At 34.1% G+C, this 9,732-nt stretch overlaps 1 non-coding gene across 1 annotated transcript; it reads right to left on the minus strand.

Annotated features, from left to right (window-relative positions):
- Nucleotides 1–392: 392 nt before the first annotated feature.
- Nucleotides 393–499, minus strand: LOC139903507 (small nucleolar RNA R71). The gene has a single exon (XR_011778322.1). It is a non-coding gene; the product is annotated as a small nucleolar RNA R71 (small nucleolar RNA).
- Between the last annotated feature and the right edge of the window lie 9,233 nt (nt 500–9,732).

Raw genomic sequence — 9,732 nt, forward strand, 5'->3', positions numbered from 1 at the left:
ATTCAATCATGGAAAATCTGGAACCTCTAAGTATGGAAGACCGAATGCGAGCTAAACGCACTGGCCAAGGTTACGCAATTACTGAACCTGACATAAATGCGCCAGATTATGAAATCAAAGGAAAAATCCTACACATGGTAACAAATCAATGCCAATTTAGTGGTGCGCTGAAGGAAGATCCAAATGAACATCTTCGAACCTTTAATAGGATCTGCACTCTATTTAAAATCCGAGAAGTGGAGGATGAACAGATATATCTCGTGTTATTTTCCTGGACTTTAAAGGGAGAATCCAAAGATTGGTTGGAATCGTTACCTGAAGGGGCGATTGATACATGGGATGTTTTAGTTGAAAAATTTCTTAAACAATTCTTTCTGGCATCTAAAGCCGTAAGACTTCAAGGAGAAATTGTTACGTTCACACAAAAACCAAATGAAACTTTATATGAAGCATGGACCAGATTTGGAAAGTTATTAAGAGGATGTCCGCAACATGGTTTAGACACCTGTCAAATAGTACAAATATTCTACCAAGGATGCGAAATCACTACAAGGAATGACATCGGTATAGCAGCTGGTGGTTCCATTATGAAGAAAACAGCAACTGACGCTTACAAAATTATTGATAACACTGCTTCCCACTCACATGAGTGGCACCAAGAAAAGATATCGTTAGATCATCTAAAGCAGCTAGAGCCAATTCTAGCCATGACTTAGATTCCATTTCCGCAAAGATAGATGCTGTCGAGAGACGAATGGAAAAGATGACTAAAGATATACACTCATTACGAATTAGTTGTGAGCAGTGTGGAGAACCACATTTGACAAAAGATTGTCTCAGTATTAAGCTAACAATGGAACAAAGAGAGAATGTTTCATACATAAACCAAAGGCCTGGAAATAATTATCAGAATAATTATCAACCGCCAAGACCAATTTACAATCAAAACCAGAATTATAACCGAAATGTTCCATACAACAATCAACAAGGTCCTAGTAATCAACAAGTATCCAATAATACTTACAATCAGCAAAGACCTATTTTTCAAAACAAACCACCACAAACCGATGATAAAAATCCAAATTTAGAAGATATGATGTCGAAGCTAGTTGAATCTCAAACTCAGTTTTTCACATCTCAGAAACAAACCAATGAACAAAATGCTCAAGCATTTAGAAATCAACAAGCTTCTATTCAAAATTTGGAACAAGAAGTAAGCAACCTAGCAAGGTTGATAAGTGAAAGAAAACCGGGAAGTCTACCTAGTGATACAAATGCTAACCCCCGAAATGAAACAGCTAAATCCATTACCACAAGAAGTGGTATTACACTTAAACCACCTGAAATACCTGTAATTTCTGATGAAGCTATTCCTACTCCACAAGAACCACAATCTGAACAAGATAAGGAAACAGAACCGGTAGTTGAAAAGGTTAATGAAGATAACACAGTTAAGGCTAAACCTTATGTTAAACCATACCAACCACCACTTCCTTACCCGAGTAAAATGAGAAAAGAGAGACTTGAAGCCGAGCAATCCAAATTCTTGGATATGTTTAAACAAATAAATGTAAATCTTTCTTTCATTGATGTAATTTCAGGAATGCCTAGATATGCTAAATTTCTAAAAGATCTAATCACAAATAGAAAGAAAATGGAAGAACTCTCGGCTGTTACTATGAATGCTAATTGTTCTGCAGTGTTGTTGAATAAGATACCAGAAAAATTATCAGATCCAGGAAGTTTCACAATTCCATATTTTCTGGGTAGTCTTAGTTCAATAGAAGCATTGGCAGGCTTAGGTGCTAGTATAAATCTAATACCGTATTCACTATATGCTAAACTAGACCATGGAGAATTGAAACCAACACGAATAAGTATACAACTAGCCGATAGATCAGTAAAATATCCTAGAGGGGTAATGGAGAATATGCTAGTTAAAGTTGGTACTTTAGTATTTCCAGTAGATTTTGTTATTCTGGACATGGAAGAAGATTCTCGAGTTCCTCTCATATTAGGAAGACCATTCTTAAACACGGCTAAAGCAATAATAGACGTGTTCGGTAAGAAACTGACCCTAAGTATAGAGGACGAGAGTGTTACTTTTTCTGTTGATAGAGCAATGCAATAACCGCAATCTGCAGATGATACATGTTATTATATTCAAAATATAGATTCACATGCAGAATTGTTAGAAGCATTTCCAGAATTACAAGGAACAGGAGAATGTTCTTTAGGAGAAGGAATTGAACCAATTGATGAAACTGAAATGTTAGCTACACTTATGGCTAATGGATATGAACCAACAACAGAAGAAATTCAAATGCTAAAAGAGGAAGACAGATATCGATATAAATCATCGATAGAAGAACCACCGACATTAGAGTTAAAGCCACTTCCAAACCATTTGGAATATGCTTATTTACATGGTGAAACTGAATTACCTGTAATAATATCATCTTCTCTTACTGAAAATGAAAAATCTCAACTCATTACTTTGCTAAAAGCTCATAAACCAGCTATTGCATGGAAGATTCATGATATTAAAGGAATAAGTCCTTCGTATTGCACACATAAAATCCTTATGGAAGAAGGTCATAAAATGTATGTGCAACGCCAAGAAGACTAAATCCTAATATGCAAGATGTTGTTAAGAAAGAAATTATTAAACTGCTAGATGCAGGTTTAATTTATCCAATCTCTGATAGTCCATGGGTAAGCCCAGTTCAATGCGTACCTAAGAAGGGTGGCATGACTGTCATCACAAATGAAAAAAATGAGCTTATTCCTACTAGGACTGTCACAGGATGGCGTGTTTGTATTGATTATAGAAAATTAAATGACGTCACCAGAAAAGATCACTTTCCCTTACCTTTCATTGATCAAATATTGGAAAGATTAGCCGGAAATAGTTACTATTGTTTTCTTGATGGTTTTTCCGGGTATTTTCAAATTCCAATAGCACCCGAGGACCAAGAGAAAACCACGTTCACGTGCCCTTATGGTACTTTTGCTTACAAACGCATGCCATTTGGACTTTGCAACGCCCCTGCAACCTTTCAAAGGTGCATGATGGCGATTTTTCACGACATGATAGAAGAATGCATGGAAGTTTTCATGGATGACTTTTCAGTCTTCGGTGATACATTTAAATCATGTCTAGTTAATCTTGAATGAATGCTTATTAGATGCGAACAATCAAATCTAGTACTTAATTGGGAGAAATGCCATTTCATGGTTAAAGAAGGCATCGTTCTTGGACATAAAATCTCAAAGGAAGGAATTGAAGTGGATAGAGCTAAAGTAGATGTAATTGCTAAACTTCCATATCCCACCAATGTTAGAGGAGTTAGGAGTTTTCTAGGGCATGCCGGTTTTTATCGACGTTTCATAAAAGATTTTTCTAAAATTGCCACTCCTATGAATAAACTCCTAGAAAAGGATGCTCCATTCATCTTTTCAGATGAATGCATCAAATCTTTTAATATTCTTAAAGAGAAACTCACTAATGCGCCGATTATGATAACTCCAAATTGGAATCTACCTTTTGAAATTATGTGCGATGCAAGTGATTTTGCAATGGGAGCCGTTTTAGGACAAAGGATTGAAAAACGATTTCAACCTATTTATTACGCTAGTAAGATGTTACAAGGAGCACAAACGAATTACACAACTACTGAAAAAGAACTCCTTGCTATTGTCTTTGCTTTTGACAAATTTCGTTCATATCTCGTTCTAGCTAAAACGGTGATCTATACTGACCATTCTGCTCTTAGATACCTATTTTCAAAACAAGATGCCAAACCAAGATTAATTCGTTGGATCTTACTCTTACAAGAGTTCGATATTGAAATCCGAGATAAAAAGGGAGCAGAAAATCTCGCCGCTGATCATCTTTCTCGTCTTGAAAATCCTAAATTAGAAGTTCTAAATGAATCTGCCATACAAGACAACTTTCCTGGTGAATATCTATTGAAGATAGATTACAATGAAATTCTATGGTTTGCAGACTATGCAAACTACTTAGTATGTGGATTCCTTGAAAAAGGATTATCGTACCAAAAACGAAAGAAATTCTTTAGTGATATAAAACACTATTTTTGGGAAGATCCACATTTGTTTAAAAGTTATCCCGATGGAATAATACTCCGATGTGTATTCGGGGATGAAGCTAGTCAAATCTTAAACCATTGTCACACAGGACCAACAGGAGGGCATTATGGGCCTCAACATACAGCAAGAAAAGTTTACGATGCTGGATTCTATTGGCCTACAATTTTCAAAGACGCACACCTTCTTTGCAAATCCTGTGATGCTTGTCAAAGGGCCGGAAAAATAAGTCAACGTGAAGAAATGCCACAAAATGTCATTCAAGTATGTGAAGTATTTGACATTTGGGGTATTGACTTTATGGGTCCATTTCCAAAATCTCATAATAATCTCTATATTCTCGTTGCCATTGATTATGTATCTAAATGGGCGGAAGCACAAGCTCGCTCGACTAACGATGCACGAGTTGTAGTCAACTTTTTAAAATGTCTTTTTCCAAGGTTCGGAACACTGAAAGCTTTAATAAGTGATCGGGGTACTCATTTTTGTAATAATCAACTTGAGAAAGTTCTCAAAAGATATGGAGTAACTCATAAAATCTTCACTGCATATCATCCATAAACAAGTGGACAAGTTGAAAATACCAACCGAGCTTTAAAACGTATTCTAGAGAAAACCGTAGGATCAAATCCGAAGGAATGGTCCATGAAATTGGAGGATACACTCTGGGATTTTATAACAGCCTACAAAACTCCAATTGGAACCACACCTTTTAAACTCGTTTACGAAAAAGCATGTCATCTTCCAGTAGAAATTGAACACAAAGCATTTTGGGCTTTGAAGACATGTAATCTTGATTTACATGAAGCCGGACGTCTACGATTAAGTCAACTAAACGAATTAGAAGAATTAAGACATGAAGCATATGAAAATTCATTAATCTATAAGGAAAGAACGAAGAAATGGCATGATAAAAGAATCAGAAGTTCAAAAGAATTTAAAGAATGAGACAGAGTTCTTCTTTTCAATTCACGATTCAAGCTATTTTCTGGAAAATTGAAATCAAGATGGTCTGGACCATTCATAGTCAAAAGAGTTTTCCCATACGGAACAATAGAGTTGATAAATTCAAATGTGATTGAATTTAAAGTTAATGGTCACAGAGTTAAACATTACGTACATGATCCGATGGAAGTTGACAATTAAGTCAATCATAATTTCACCACCCAAGAAAACCTTCAAAATGAAAACATAAATATGTTATCAACAACATATGAAAAATCAAAATTGGAAAATAGGGAGGATTCAAATTGGAGTGATGAAGAAGAATTCTTATACAAACCTCCCATTCCAAGAAACAAAGAAAAATGTGAACAAGAAGTTCAAATAGAAGTGAAAGAACCAAGAAAAGAACACCCGAAAAAGGTTTACAAACCAACTCAACTTACTAAAGCAGGAGACCCGGGTGAATTTATCATTTCTTGCTTGCTCAATGATGGTGCTGTATATAATGGACTCGCAGATTTAGGAGCAAGTGCAAATATTATGCCTCTTTCCTTATACAAAAGATTAGGTATGGGTAAATTAAAACCAACCAAAATAGGTGTTCAATCATTTGACCTAACCATTAAACACCCGGTTGGAATAGTAAATAATTTACTTGTTAACGTGAGAAGTTTGACCTTTGTTGCAAACTTCATAGTGATTAATATGGAGGAAAACCTTGATATTCCTCTAATTTTAGGTCGCCCATTTTTAGCAACCACCGATGCATTCATTGATGTAAGAGAAGGTAGAATGACACTTAGGGATGGTGATAAATCAATCACCTTTATGAACCAAAAGTTTAGATCTCCACCAACCTAAACTGTTAGACCAATAAAAATACATAAGTGTGGGGAAGATGAAGAAACACTTAATGATGAACCAATCATAAAGAACCCCGTTGATGATACGAAATTAGATGAACCCATTTTTAACAGTTCAACGAAGAAACTCTATAAACGGATTCACGATGCTAAGATTAAGGGAAAATTTAAGTTATGTAACCGATTAGTATCTAGTTTATCACCAAAAGAAAAGGCGATGTTAGTTGAATTTGTGAAAGTTACAGAGGAAATCAACAATTGGCTTGAAGCAAAAGTCAAAGATATACAAGTTGTTGATAGTCCAATTGAAAACAAAGTTAATCACAATTTCAGCACCACATCTAACTAAGTGTGGGGAGGTTCGAATCTTTTTAGGGTAATATGTATTTCTGTTAGAGTTAGATTTTCTGTTTTCGTGTAGTTCTCGAGAATGAAATTCGAATGGTCTTTCCCTAGCAGACCCTAAAGAACTAGTCTTCTCCCCCCATTCTGAATTTTTATTTTTTTAGGTTTTACAAGATGAAGACTTCCTGTGAACTAAACCATGGTCTAATGCTACACGCTTTGATCACTAAACGTAATAATGACACCCTTCCAAGTGAATTGGTATCATTAATCAGAGGCAAATTGGACGGAGTAAGAAAAGAATCCAGGAACGAAAATAATAAGTTACAGTTTGGTAAAGGAAAATCAAAATCCGCAGCGAAAAGAAGAGCACGACACCTTGAAAGATGTCACAAATGCGGAAAATGGTCACACGAAGGAAAATGCTCGACGAATCAGACATATTCCAATACCGAATTCGTTACTTTATGCAGAGATGGACCGTTCATATGTTTCGAAGAAAAAACGTTGAATGCTCGAGGTTACGCCTATGTAACTATGGAAAACCAATTAGTCCGACTATCTTATGAGTGGGCTAAAGCAGGTAAGTATGTACAGTTTTTATGTTTATTTTTATTGCTTTTAACCTTTTGATAATAAATGCTAAATTGTTCGCTATAAAGTATTAAATTGGTATTCAATAAAATTAGGTATGCGTAACCGAAATTATTGATATCATACAAAAATTTACTACATCACTGCGAAATTTACCGTTTATTCTTAAGGTATAAATATCTTTAATCATTCAACCCAAAATATTTCAAAAATTCGTCAGGAGTAAAACTAGGTAATAGCCGAAATTACTTTACCGAAAAGAGGGGCGTATATTTTTGATAATATTTGATTGATTAAAGTGGAAAAAAAAAGAAAAAAAAAGATTTTTAAATTTATTTTTACTTTGTTTTTAAAATTAATATTAAATTAATATTGAAAACCTTTTAAAATCAATATATTTAAATTTATAAATATTTGAAAAAATTAATATTTTTAATATAAGTTTGTATGTATAAAAACAAAAATATAATATAAATTTGGTGTGAATTTTTAATTTTATGTATTTTAAATTTAAGTTTGGTGTGAATTTAAAAACAAAAATTTACTTTATTTCACTAAGTTAAAATTTGATATTTAAAATTCGTCGTGAGTTGAAGACTAGGTCGTTGAACCGAAATTGCTTTACCCGAGGGCGGGACGAGAAATTTTATTATCATTATTTTTAATCCTATTGATCTAAAGTATGCCAAAAAAAAAAACAAACGCCAATAATTTTGTAAACTTTGGTAAAATTTAATCATTTTTTCTACGCTAATCACCCTCAATAATTTAAATTGTTACTAATTTCTTGCAAATGAGGGCATTGCAAGATCTTTAGTGTGGGAAGGGGCTAAATTCTTTCGGATTTTTAATTTTAAATTTAAACACTTGGTTACCATTAAAAATAATAGTAAATCAGTAGTTGTATTAGAATCTAGTACTCTCTGATAATAAAGAACAGCCATAGTCTTATATACTGACTACCCAATTCTAGTAAAATTTTCAAAATTTTCAATTAAATGAATTCAAAATCATGTTTATACATATTTAAGAACGATAAAACTAGGTGTTAACACCGAAATTATTGTTACCTCGGAAAGGACATAAATTGAGAAACAAACCAAAATATTAGAATTCATTTAAAATTGAATAGAGGACAATAAAAAGGCAAATAAAAGAAAATAAAAGCCAAGTGTGGGAAAATTTACCAAGTTATTTAAAACATATATCACATATTTTTGTATAAATAACTGAAGATACTTTTGCTTTGGACTAATCTAAACAGTTTTACCCAATTTACTGTAATATATTTGAAAGAAAGATGGATCTACACGATGAATCAATTCCATCATTAAAAGGAAGTAAAGTCTTCCGAAAAAGAAACGCGCTTCTTGATTTAGGTCAGGAAGTTGTCGTCCAGACCAGTTGTAGAGTCTACAAAAAACCTTGAAAAGTTTTCTCGAAAATCAGCTGGAAATCCACGGACCTCAGCATCAAATAGGGTCGCGAAGTGGTCAGACTTATCCTAACCATGAGAGGATCTGTCTCGTAAAATGGGGAGGGCACCGTGCAAATTAGCTTGATAAGACTAATGAATCAGACCCCCAGTAAGGATAATCTCCTTAAAAGATTAAAAATCAGCTTTTAAGCCTGATATTACTCAATCCTTGAGATTGACCTTAAAGATTGAGAATTACAAACTCATGGAATTCGATGATATCTAAACTCGAGCTTGAACGAGAAAATATTTTGATCAAAATTAAAACCGATTTGTTTTCTAAAAACCCATTTTCAATGCGTTCATTACCATTGAACGTAAAATCCTAGGAATTCACCTGGAATTCATTAGGTCACCTGAACTAAATTGGGTGTCAACCGTAAGAATGGTGGCTGCATAATATGGTTAAAGACAGGACCTTGTGCCAGACCGAAAAATTATAGGGTGAGCTTTACTATTGCTCCTACAAAGGATAGTAATTGCATCCGACACGTTATAGACCATAATTAAAAGTATGTCATGGGACATTGCCATAACATTTGCTTGTTCAACGCTTTCCTTTACAACCGGACGGTAGTTTACTGAAAGGTAATATACGGAGCAAGTATACTGGACGTGTTGCTTTCCCAATACAAGGTTAGCAAGTGGGTGACACAAAACCACAAGTTTTGAGCTAAAATTTTCAAATCTGAAACCCACCAAACCCACAAAAACATTTTGCAACACCGGTGAAGGGTTATTCCGGAAAACTTATCTAGGGTAAAAGCTAGATTTAATTTTCAAAAGATCAAATGTTTTCATAAAGATCCAATTTCCTTAAGGGATCTAAATTTTATAGTCATGTGGGACTGTAAACCACATCGTTACTACCATTGTTCATACCGCCGTATAGAAATCACTGATGTACAAAGTGTGAAGAATAAAGAAGTGATTCTAGTATTTTTATTTCAAGACTATATTGCTTGAGGACAAACAACGCTCAAGTGTGGGAATATTTGATAATGCTAAAAACAAACATATATTTCATAGCATTATCCCTTAAGAAAGACAAGCTTTTAGTTGCAATTGTCCTATTTACAAGTGATATTCGTTTAAATAATAAAAGGTGAAGACAAAAGACAGATTCGACGAATTGAAGACGCAAACGACCAAAAAGCTCAAAAGTACAAAGTACAATCAAAGTGGTTCAAATTATTGATGAGAAACGTCTCAAAATTACAAGAGTACAAGACGCGAAATGCAAAATACAAGATATTAAATTGTACGCAAGGACGTTCGAAAATCCGGAACCGGGACCAAACTCAACTCTCAACGCTCGACACAACGGACTAAAAATTATGAGTCAACTATGCACAAGAATATAATATAATATTTAAATAATTATATAAATTATTTATA

Source organism: Rutidosis leptorrhynchoides, chromosome 3 (assembly GCF_046630445.1).
Source record: "Rutidosis leptorrhynchoides isolate AG116_Rl617_1_P2 chromosome 3, CSIRO_AGI_Rlap_v1, whole genome shotgun sequence".
NCBI lineage: Eukaryota > Viridiplantae > Streptophyta > Magnoliopsida > Asterales > Asteraceae > Rutidosis > Rutidosis leptorrhynchoides.